This window comes from Coffea arabica, chromosome 11e, assembly GCF_036785885.1.
Source record: "Coffea arabica cultivar ET-39 chromosome 11e, Coffea Arabica ET-39 HiFi, whole genome shotgun sequence".
NCBI lineage: Eukaryota > Viridiplantae > Streptophyta > Magnoliopsida > Gentianales > Rubiaceae > Coffea > Coffea arabica.
In genome coordinates, this window is record NC_092331.1 from 57,776,224 (window position 1) to 57,789,067 (window position 12,844).

Sequence of the window (12,844 nt, forward strand, 5' to 3'; positions counted from 1 at the left end):
GTACATGGGGAAGAGACGGATAGGGATTCAGGGAAAGGTAATAAAACTCCTCTCTTCGACCCTGAATAAGCAAAGACTTCATATGTGAACAATAAGCATGGTACTCTGGTATCAATCACTCTCCATTTTGTGCAGCATTACATACTAATTTACACAGCACATTTTAATTTCCAGGTATCATGGCAGGGAGCTTAGTTGAACCACCTCCTGCGTTTTCAATTGAAATACTGAAATATCTTACTAGTACAATCTACAAGAGATAAACCTGAAACAAATACAGCAGCAAAATTTTCAACAGTAAACATTTACGTACCCTCCTACAATGGAATCGAGGAGGAAAATAAATTGAACTGACAAAAGAACAAAACCAGAAACCACTTCAGCCATTTCTGGAAGTGCTACATTCCAACTTTCCTATCCTTACTTTAGAATGTACAGCAGTCCTTGTCATCAATGGAAGTATTGATCCATTTGAGCTGTTTCTAGAATACTCCTAGATCTTTTATTTGTTGTCTTGAACTTGTAACAGCAAAGTTATGCACACAATTGTAGGTGTAATAATGAACCATGAAAAAATATCACCTTTACTTCAGGCGAAGGTCCTTAAGCTTCAACAGGAGACTCGTATGCTCGACATATGTACACAAGAATCATGAGGACTCGTAAAAGAGAGTCGATCACAGTCATGGACATCCCCTCGTTTACTTCTTTGACTTCTACAGTATAAAGAAAGGGTGGTTGCCGACTGAGTACGGTGTCCACAACCATAGAGATGCCATTTCGCGTGAAAGTTCGTCAAAAAAGAAGCAACTTTCACCGAAAAAGAAGTAATTGTCCTCTAGTTGAAGAAGTATGGAGATTCTAAAACTTCTCTCAAGTCAAAATCCCCCCGTTCTGGTAACGGAGGGAACTTCAATTTAGGGAATGACTTCTGAAAATTATCTAGCAACTGCAAAATCAAGCCAACCAATCATAAACGAATGATCATTCAAGGAATGTGTGCAGCATTAAATGATATGTGAGGAGGAAATTGAAATCAGGAGAAGATAACACAAATACTTGAGCTAAATAGCGAGGTTTCCAGTAGTAATTATGGTATAAACCATCCGACCAAATATAAGTTGACTCCTCCAAAGTAAAGCGCAAACAAGAAAAAAAATGAAAGGGAAGAGGGAAAAAGAAGGCTAGTCAAGAATTTGGTTCAACCCCAGACAGCATGGAAAAGGGCTATGTCCAGCGGACTTCACTTGTGGCCATTAAGACTTCACAATATTCAACGTTCAAGAACAAAGAAAAAAGAAAGGCAATGTCGAAGTGGATTAATTAACTTTTTTAATGAAAAATAAGACAAACGTTCTAAGAGTACTTCTACAGATGGAAGCTGATGGATAAATGAAATGAAAGATGTTTCCATGCAAACAAAGAATAGCTCAGGTTAAGAAGTGAAAAAATACCTTGCAATCACTTACCCATCAAAGAAGGAAATAAACAAAATATAATTTACCCCTCTGCTACTCAGACTCTTCTCCTCTCCAGCTGTACCCATGTCGCACATGGCACAACACTGGTACTAGTATGGGATCCGAGTCTGACACTTCATTTGAAGTTTTGGACACCTCATAGTTAATGGACACAGAGAAGGCAGAAAAAGAAGCAAACTTGATATCATGCTTGAAACCATAATGAGTGCATGAGTTAGATTTTGATCCTATTTGTGAAGTCTATCATCTTTCCTTCTCTTATATCCTATATATGCAAAACTGACAAATGATTAACACACGCATGTACATATATAACTCTTCATTTTAATTTTAAACATGAGACAAAAATAATTTATGTTGGTTTATGTTGTCATAATTTTTTTGATATGTTAATTACAAATGAGGATAATGGACCATGTCCAACTCTTTAGAGATGTCACCGTGATTTATGTTCCGCAAATTAACGAATCTGACACCTAGAAACATATATCCATATACGACACCCATATGCAAGTCCAAGCAACACAGATTTACATACCTACTCTTGGTGGTTTATTAAAAGAAAAAAAAAGATTAACTTTTCCACTTGACCTTCCCAAATCATACTCCCTCTAGTCCGTGCGTCTGGGGAATCAGAGACTAATAACAGTGCAATGAGCTTCATGCCCGTATACATAGTCGAATCCAACTATATCATAATAAGCAAAATAAACCTAACATTTAATAAGTTGACGCACAGTAAAAGAACTTACATCCTCCAAAATTGGCGCTTCATATAGTTCAACAAACTTCTGTCTGAGGATCTTGTTCATTTGATCGACGTCGCATGCATGTGTCCAGTAGGAATCATGCACCCCTGTGACCAAATTTGGTTAAAGAAACTAGTCATAATTACTCACGCAGGAGAATAGGAAAGATTATAAACCTAGAGGAAAATGAACAGAGGTACATATATTACAAACCTGCAAAATTCAAGCCAGCTTCTCTACAAGCAATGGCAGTCATCATCATATGAGAGCCATCAAGGGAGTGGACAAAATTTGGAGGGAAAGCTGTTCTCTGCCGCTTAACCATTACCTGCCATAATAAAATTTAAAAGTGTTAGCCAATAACATAACTTCTAACGCCATCCTGCTTTATGCTAAATGCATATCTGCCTAATGTCGGTCACTGTATGACCAGTGCCATCAACTGGATCTTGCAGAAATTCTTTCTACCCGAAAACCACTTAATCATCAAATTCATCATTACTTTGCTTCTTTGTTTCACTATTCAGTAATGAGAGGAAAATTGGACAATTATGCGACATTTAAGCTGATAAATTTAGGTTTAATGTCATTAAGTACAATCACATGATACTGAGAGACCATTATCAAATGAAAAGAGGAAAGGTAAAGCTACCTTATCTGTTTCTCGTTGCAATGTTAAAACCTGAAGAGATGTCTTAATCTGCATTCAGTCCAACAACCAAAACTTGGTCAAGTTCCAAAATTCCATGTATATGCTTAAACCAATGCTCAGCAAAACACAAGTTAACTGTTAAAAAATGTTACAAAGCATTAGAAGATTACAAGATGCCTTCCGAGTTTACGATAAGGTTGCACAACAGGAAGCCCAAGTGGAGTAGTCCACCGCACTGGCTGATTTTCCATAGCAATGACCTATACAGTTTTGCCATCACGTCATGATCAGTCAAAAAACATGAATATAGGATATCACCGAGAAATTCTTCAGCATCTTCATTCAATTCTACTATGGTTATCTTATTTTGATTACGTTCCACCTAAGGGGGAAACATACAGGTAAGGGCCCTCCCCAAATGTTGTACATTTCTTTGTTAATCAATGTCTCTTTCTGATCTCTGGTATTTTCCTCCTTTACTAATTCAAAATAATTTCACAGGCCTACAAGTTAGCTGTTTTCATTTAGACTGATTATACTGAACCATATTTCACTACAGAACGCTGTTATATCTTCCCTCTTTGATCTAGTTCGCTTGATACTCCTAAAACTGTTTTCTTACAAAATGAAGGTAAACAATCAGCAACTTGAACAAACAAATAAGATAAATAGATGAGTAGGCAGGCCCTACAAATCCATGGTATTCCACATTACACCTATTTGCCACAACAGACATGTAATGGAGGCATCATTATCCCTACACTCCATTCAAAAGCTTAATCTCAATTGGAGGCAACCAGATAATAGACCATGCAGTAACATGCATCTTTGAAGCTCAACTCAATATTTCGCCTCAACGAAGAGATGAGAAAAGAATATTAATTTCATACACAACATAGTGCATCAGTTGAAGAACCAAGAATACCAATCCACAAGCATATCCAGATATAGTTTGTTTTGTTTCAAAGATTAGAGAAGGATAAGACAGACCTTCGCACAGTCACCAAGCCAACTCATGATGCTTCGTGCTGCTTCAAACATCTCCCCTAAAGCAGTCAAGGTGGTCTGCTCAGAAGGCAGACATAAAGCATTAAAACTTTTTACTGCTTCAGCACATGGGAGCATTATATGCCATGTACCTAAAGAAAAATACAAGAAAACAAGCTCAAAATACTTACTTTTGCTGCATAGCAAGCTGCAGAAAACAACTCAGCTTCATCTTCAATGGCACAACGTTCTTTTAACCTCCTCTTAATTTGATCACGTGCACCAATATAAGTGACACCATAGACTGATGTCATGACCGTTTGCTTGACCAATTTCCTGTCCACCTGGATATGACCAATTACACAATGCATCAGCTGAGTATTCACCGCCAGAAGGAGAGCATAAACAGAAGAAAAAATAGAGATTAATCACAAGTAGCAATGATGCCAAATGCATAATCACTTCTTGGAAGTTGCCTCTACTTTCCAATAGATAAAAGTTCCAAGTAATTCACAAAATGGAGAACACCACTAAAGCTTAATTCTATATCAAAATGAATGGAAAACAAGAGAACCTGGTTGATCAGCAGCCTGGCCCTCAAGACATTTGGATCACTTGCAGGGTCTCTTGCTGCATCTTTTCGCATAATGTCAAGAACCCTGTTGCAACAGATATGGCCCAGTATCATGTAGAGGAATACTTTATTTTGTGATGGCTTAATTTGAAATAGTACTTGGTGTAACTCTAAACCAAAGCTCTATTGGATGTCTTTAAATCTTCCAAAAGCCAACTGAGGCATCAGATTTTAGAAAAGGATTCCCAAGATTACTCAGGCCAGCGTATTTAATGGAAGAATTGGAGTAGTCAACTGATCCATTTAACAAGGTTTTAAGAGTTATCAACTCGTTTTGTGATGCTTTCTCTCAAATTATGAGCTCAGAATCATCATTGAAGTCCCTTTACGCTTTCTACCAGAAACCAAACAACTTAAACATAGTATTAGCCAAAGGCTTGCAGAGACAATAATGACCAGAATCTCAGTAGTTTTAAGCCTGTCTGACGTATAAGCTTCGTCTCTGAAAACTACTCCTTGCCAATAGTCATTTTGAAAACTACTCCTTGCCAATAGTCATTTAGAGAGATAAAGTAGACGACTGTTCCGAAAATTTTCTCCTGATGTTAATTTGATTAATTTGACTGTAGCAAGGAGCAGTGCTATCATATAAGGTAATTCCATGTAACCCAGGAATTAACTTATACTACAAGTTTGTTTTAACCCTTAATCTCAAGAAACCCTCAGCAAAATCGAAGAAAGGAAGAAAGAATGGTAAACAGCATTTATCCACCAATAATGCCCTCTAAGAACCTCAAAAAGAAGGAAACAAAAAGGTCAATGGAACAACAAAATCCAGGAATCTAGCTTACCTAGCAGCAATTCCAGAATAAACATCGGCAGGCTTTTCACCAGCAACAAGATTGACTGCTGCCGCTCCCAACTGAACAAGAAAACTCCAGTCAGAAATTTCTGGTATTTATTATCAATCTTCTGCTAAACATCATAGAGTTACAGGATGAAGTAAGAAGTCGCTGAAATCAAATATCCGAAATAGAACTTCATTAGACTGTTTACTTTTATATCAAGTCTGCTAAGATATGAAGATCTTGAGAAGCTGGAAATACTTCTCTATTATATCTTTTTTATGCAAATTGTGGATCCATCACCAGGGGTTAGGTTAGTTCAAGGAATCAAATTTACCACTTCCATTAAGCAACAGTTTAACTCAACCATTTATGAACCTCACCTATCATAATCAATTGTATGACACAAATGAAGACATTCACAAAATAATGTCGCAAATAAAACTAATAGCCTAGCTCAGTCATATCCATCAACAGTCTCTTCAAATTTCTACTCAATCCCTATTAGTCCAACATATCTATTTGAGCAAGAGTAACCCTAGATAAAACAGTTTAGGACATGTCATACATACCAAATAACCTCAGTGATCTCTCGACTTGCTAATGAGTTATTGTAATACTGGTTTAAAAATGCCTATAACTTCGAAGGGTGCAACTTGGGTATAGGTAATTATAAAAAAAGAGGCAAAATACACACACAACATGAACCCCAGCATCAACATCAGCAACTGAATGATATTTAAACTTTTTTGCAGCTGGGTTGCACACTCTGGCCAATGTGGATTATATATTATCTAATACATGCAAACAAGCAGTGGCAAGAAATGTGTTACCTTATCCCTTCCAAGAGCAGCATAATGTTGCAGGCCATTGCATGAACCATCCTTTAGGGAAATAGTAGCAAACAAAAAAGTCAGATCAAATTGGACATTTATTTCAATTCAAAATCAATGTCAATTTCCATCATTCAAAAAAGTAATAAGCAAACAAAATAAAAGCATTTTGGGATATTTCATCATAGGTGATGGACTAGCCATGGTTTGGGACTAAGCATCCATCGAGTTAGCTTGAGAGGAATAAGTGCAGTCAGTCTTGCATATTCAAATGTGTTACGCTGTTCACTGGGCAATTTGCCAATGTTCCAGAACTCGATCTTAAAGCAGAAAAACTTGACCAACTAGAAAAGGGATAGACAGATATTCCTCTGCATCCATCTATTAAGAAGTATAAATGCTTCAAATTTGTCTTTCTGCACAATCTATTGACCTTTATGAGTTGTGTAAGGTTTTTCAAGTAACCACATTCATAGCATGAAAGAAAATACACCCTCAGAATATGTCCTTTCTCAGGATGAAAATGCACATGAAGTGAAGCTTTAAATAAAGTCTTATACCTGGTGGATAGGCAAGTGCGACATGGTAGTCTCTGGAGAGGGACTTCTCAATGCTTCAGAGAGATTCATACATGTTGCTAAGCACTGAAAGGGATCCTCTGCATTCAACCACCAACGCCTTCCTTCAAGAGGCCTGTCTGCAGAATCAAATATGTCCTCCAAATGGTTTTCGGCAAATGCTGCACGACCTTCATGAGATAACTTGTCCACACCACCACCATAAACATTTGCCAAATGTATTTTCAACCAGTTCAAGCCTGAGTTTCCAAGTGGACGCCCCTCTGCAAATTCAAGGATTCCACGGCATAGATCAGACCCAAGATGGTTCAAATGTGGGTGCATGGGATATGCACGGCCTCGGAAATCAAGATTGTGTGGATAAAAGAAGCCCTCCTCATCCTTCATTTTCCGAGCAACCTGCTCGCATAAGTAGAAAAATTAGTTTGATATCGTCTAACTGAAAACGGTATCATATTACATCTAAGAGAGAGGTTCTTACAGCAAGCTTAAGTTCTATATCACACCGCTGCGAATGCCTCTCACTGTTCTCTTTTTTCACATTATTAACTTTCCACTTCCATTTCCTGATTTCTCTTTCATCTTCGGTGTCTGGCTCTTCTGGCAAAGGGATCTAAATTTGCAATAAAAAAATGTCTCAAGACTGAGAGTGAGAGACATGCATCTGATACTTATTATCCCACAAGATTAACATTTTACAGATGAGTATAGCGACGTAACACATTTGATGCAAGTATACTGAACAAATGAGCTAGAACATAGTTCAATATTTCGTGTAACAAGTAAAGGATAAATAAGAATGACAACAGAAAAAACAATTCTACTATAAGGAAAACAAATAAGTAACAAAGGTTTCGCTAAAGATCTGACATAGTTACAGAAAATTAGTTATCCATCCAGCTTGCATACTGCTTCTAGAATTGATGTCTTTAATTTCACGTCCATGTATACGTTTTTAGACATATATAAATTTGGAATCCTAATGAAACATCAAAAATGCTTTATAAAGATCGCTTTGTCTACAGTATATCATCCATTATTCATGAGTCCATCTCAGTGAGTAGGGAACTGTATTGTTCATGAGCCGACCTTCTACTATCAACATGCAAGGAGTGCTTTCTGCTTCTATAAGTTTTCTCTTGCATCCAACAAAGAAAGAAGAAACAAAAGAACAAAATTAAAATTACTGCAGGGATACCCACATCGTCACGGTCAACTAAATCAGCAAGACGGCCACCGCTGGCCCAAATTCTGTCTATGACACCAAGCACCCTTTTATTAACCCTCCATTTTGTACTTCCAAGTGTGTCAAGCGCCTGAACCACAGAAATATGGAATAATAAACATATGAGTGAATAAACGATACTTGTCTCAAAATAAGTTTCAACATAGAACTTAATATACAACAGCTACAAAATGCTTCTCGCTAGAGTTCATCAGTAAACAACTAGCAGTTCCCAAATAAACCAAGTGTCATTCTGTTGCTTTGGCTTTATTGATGTCAGTGGCATATTTATCTTAGTTTTAATAATAAGAATTTTTCGTTACTGAATTCTTCTAAAAATCCTAAAATGGTAGTAGTCTATGTGATTGAAGTGGTGCCGAAAAATTTTAGATTTAAATACTGTAGTTGAATCACATACACTTTTTACATACTTCACTCATCAATAAAGAGGAAATGTTCTGGTGATGGACAGTAATCTACATCTATGTACTTTTTGAGCACCAATCCTTCACATGCAGAAAAATCTGAATTTTCACTTCTGGTTGGCCAAACCGAAAAAAAAAAAAATCCAATCAGAAACTGAAATCGCCGTAGTGAACTCTTATATCATAGGCAATAGACATCTCACATAAAAACCTCAAAAGTGATAGAAAAGCGTGAAATGCATTTTCTTTATGTAATTTACCAATATAAAATGAAGCATGACAATGGCATACAAATAAGAACATCTTAAAAATCTGTCAGAAGCATGAACTCCAAATTTTTGTGACATAAATCACACCAAAATGCCGACATCTAATCAAGATGACAACAGTGAAGGATTAGGACAAAAATGCAATAAGCCAGAAAGGAAGGAAATTTAATCTCAGCAAACCTGGAAAACTGGTTCTAGTTGCTGTTTTGGACATCTCCTAAGAGCCTCTCGCTGTTGTTTTGCTCCATGTGTACGCATGATATAGGAAGGCAAAAACAAATAAGCACCTCTGTCATACCTGCCAAAATTATAAAGATCGGTGCAGGCAAGTAAAGAGTTCTTTTAGTCACTCAACACTTAAAAATTCATAAACAACTATCATTCTGAAAAGTTAATCACCCGCTTTAGTCCCCAGTAACCAGTGATGTTGAAAAAGGAAGAAAGTAAAGGGCTATATTTGGAATCCCCTCCAAACCCCCCCTCCCCCCCCCCCCCCCAAAAACCAAAACCAAAAAAAAAAAAAAAAAAAACCCACTCACCCAAAAACTAAGAGTACATAACACTAATTTATGGGCAGATATGCCCTCAGACGAGGTAATGGCTCTGAATACATCAGCAAGAGGTAGTTGTTACCCCAAAAAGGCAAAAAAGAATGAAGCACGAAGAAAGGGGTAAAAAAAGCTCAACGATTAACAGAACCCAACAATCTGAACAGCGTAAATGCATCTGATTTTAATTACTCAAGTCTGCTCTTGAATTTTAGTTGAATAAACTTCATATAAAAAATGCGAATGGAAATGTTCTTTTTTATAGCGGAGAAAAATTATAAAAAAAAAAAAAGAACAGTTAATCGAAGAATGAATGGACACACACACTGAAGCAAGTAAATCTTGAATGGCAAATTGAAGTTTGACAAATGGGATGCAAGAATATCATACCCTGTCCAGTTCAGGGGAGGGACCAGCATTGGCATATATGGAATCACCATGTGCTTAGCCTGTTCAAACAGTAGAAATCAGAAATATTTTTGTTTGTCAGCAATTAGATACAAGCCCAAAAAAATATAATAATAAACCACACAACACTTACAAGATGCGTAAGGTGTTAACAAACAGCAGACTTTTGGTATTTGGACACTGCCTTAAGAATTTAAGTTCAGTTAGGTCCGTGCAAAACAATTAGAGACAGAATCTATAGTACTTACTGTTCTCTCCAGGCCCTTCCTTACTAGAGGGTCACACTCAATCACCCCATATCTCCTGCTGCCCCTCCTGTTAAAAAGGAGACCACGCAATATCATAAAACAGGGCACCGGAAGTACGCAGTGGCTATTTAAGATAAGAGGAGCATATAATGTAATGGAAGAGAGAAATTAACATCTTTAAGAATAGGTCAGGTTCCACTCACTGTGTTTCAACAGTCTTAAGTGTGTGAACAAATGCAGGTCGAATATCAGGTGGACCATCTTCAAACTGATCGACTGGAGGCTGTATGTAGGCTGTTTCCATCATAATCTGAATCAAACGGCATCCAACCTGCACAATTGATTTGAAAATTTACAATCATCTAAGCATTCACTGACCACAATAGTAACAACAATAGCTGTTGATATAATAAGGACCAATGATGATGCTAATAATAATTCAAAACAGAAATAAGTACACACCTTAACTTGAGCATCCTGCCCCCAGGGCTTTGAACCATCATGATGTTTTACTATCTCCTCTCCCTTACTTGATGAAGCTTCTGCTTTTTCATCAGAACATTGACCTTTTTCCTTAGTCTATCTTCTGCCTTTGCCACTGGTTCAGTTTCTTTCTCAGGATTCTTATTCATTGCATTCTTCCGTTTGGTCTTCTCCAGAAACTTGTGTATTCTAACCTGACCAAGAAAGGATACCATGATAAGGAACCTATGAAACAATCACAAACAGCACATTCTGACTCGAGTTAGTGTCTGATTCGATTCATCAGATTGTTAGTTTTGTCCCTTTTCCCATGGCATGTACACATTCATGGAGATAGGTACAGAAATTGGAAAGAAACCATCACATGATGGGCATGCAGAGTGAATTAAAAAGAAGGAATTTGTAATGAACAAGACTGGACATTTTTGTTCCTTATGTTTCTAATCTTTTTGTACTACATTATCTTAGAAGCTGGTTTACATTAGATCTACAAAATGTCTTGGATTATCCACCTGATATAATCTCAAGGATCAACCATGTCATGAGCAAGTAAAACAATTAATTGCATAATATTGTTGCCATAAGCATTTGATATTCTTAGCTCATATACAAGAGAAGAATATTCAGAGAACCAAGATATGAAATCCATAATCCACTAGGATTTACTAAGAGCAATCTGGTAAAACCTATTTCAAGTGGCCCAGCCAAAAGTAAAATGCCATCTCAAACAGCTAAATATTTGTCTCAGAATTGGCCACCTAAACAGCAATTACACTTAAAAACAGCAAAAAACTCTCTTTAAATAGATCAACTACAGTTGAAGCTTTCGTGTTTTTCCTACTATAGAGGCCCAATAGAACCTAAATATTTACTTGTGCTAGTTTATGAATGCATAAGACTTCAACCATTGAAAGATCACAGCTTGCTTATATATCGATGTCAAAATGCTCTCCAAGACGTTCTGATAGTTTTCTGCTTAAAATACATGATGTCTGCTTGGTTCAAATACCATTTGGATATGTCAGCCTAGGAATTTTCTATTTATCTTTATGAATTGGCAGGTCTCATCAAAATATATGCATAGATTACTACAATGGTACATCTACAAAATACACATTTCCAACTTCCAACTTGACTAGAAAGCATGTCAAAGTTACCTCTAAACCAAACAAACTGAATCTGAAAACGGGGGAAAACTCTAACATTCAACTAAAAAGTCAAAAAGAGGCGAAAGATATAAAAATGAAAACAAAATCAGAATCGTGAAGTAACCAACCTCATGCTCAATGGCTTCACCAATATGGCAGGCAGCTTGTACCACTCTAGCACTGCCATATCCTCCCCCGGTCATCAACAGTCCCATTAGCTTATGCATTGTAATAACGGCCATCATTTCAGCAGGCAACTGATCAAAATACTGGGCATAAGCTCCTCGGTTCTTCCCATCCTTGCACAAATCTTGCTCAGCAGCAATGGCATCCTTTAATGGCTCAAACCAACCTAAAAACAGTGACTTTATATATGGCAAATTTGGGGCAAGTTTTTGCTCACACATATCCTCCAAAAGCTCCTGATACTCTTTTGCCGCCTGTTCCCAAGCCTCAGTTTCTATCTTCACCTGCCTTTTCCTAAGAATATGGTACTTCCCCATCCCCATTCCTCCCACCATTTTTTGCTGCTTTTGTTGCTGATAGCTCGCCTCCATTGCCTTGTTTTGCCTTTCCATTTCCTCAACCAATTCTTGAACATCATCCACATCTTCCTCAGAAGTGGAAATAATAGCCTCAGCAGCAGCACTAGCATAACCCCTTAAACCCCCAGACACTCCAAATCCACAAGGGTAACTCAAAATCCCAAATTTTCGATGACCCTCTTTATTCTTCTGCTTCAAGACTGAAGTTTGATGAAAACCAACTTCTTGTTTTTGAGAATTCAGCCCACTATCACTGCTATAAGTCCGGGTTTTTCCATTAAAGCTATCATCTTGGAGAAAGATTTTGGAGGCAAATGGTGGTGAGAAGAAATGGGTTTCCGAGGAAAACTTGAAATTTCTCAACGATGCTTGCTTTGTTATATTTCTCCACATATTCAGTGGATTAAATTATCAGGCCAAAAAAAAAAAAAAAATCTTGCGCAGGAAAGCTGAATCAGTGACCGATTCTAAGGGTGCTAAAAACAGACATTAATAGTCAAGTATTTAGTAAGCTGATGATTTGAGGTTCAGAAAATGAATTGAGGAAAAACAAAAAGAAATAGGATTAAGCAGAGCGAAATCAAGAGAAAAGGGGAAGGCCCTCGACGGAGGAGGAGACGGGAAAGAAGCCGCCTTGCGCCCTTAAACCCTGCTAAAAACCTATGTACAATTAGTTCACTCGGTTAGCCCTCAAATGTTCATTATGCTAACTTACAATAAGCCCCCCCAATTGTCCCATTAATTATAAAAGTTGCCCTTATTCTTGTGAAAATGTGAGAGAGTATCAGGTTAATTTGGCTATGGGCATATAACATCAAAAGTGTAATTAACAAGCCAATTTTATAA

The 12,844-nt window shown here is 37.3% G+C and overlaps 1 pseudogene; it reads right to left on the reverse strand.

Annotated features, from left to right (window-relative positions):
• Nucleotides 1-191: 191 nt before the first annotated feature.
• On the reverse strand, nt 192-12,655 carry LOC113716384 (DNA-directed RNA polymerase 1B, mitochondrial-like; annotated as a pseudogene).
• Nucleotides 12,656-12,844: the final 189 nt, after the last annotated feature.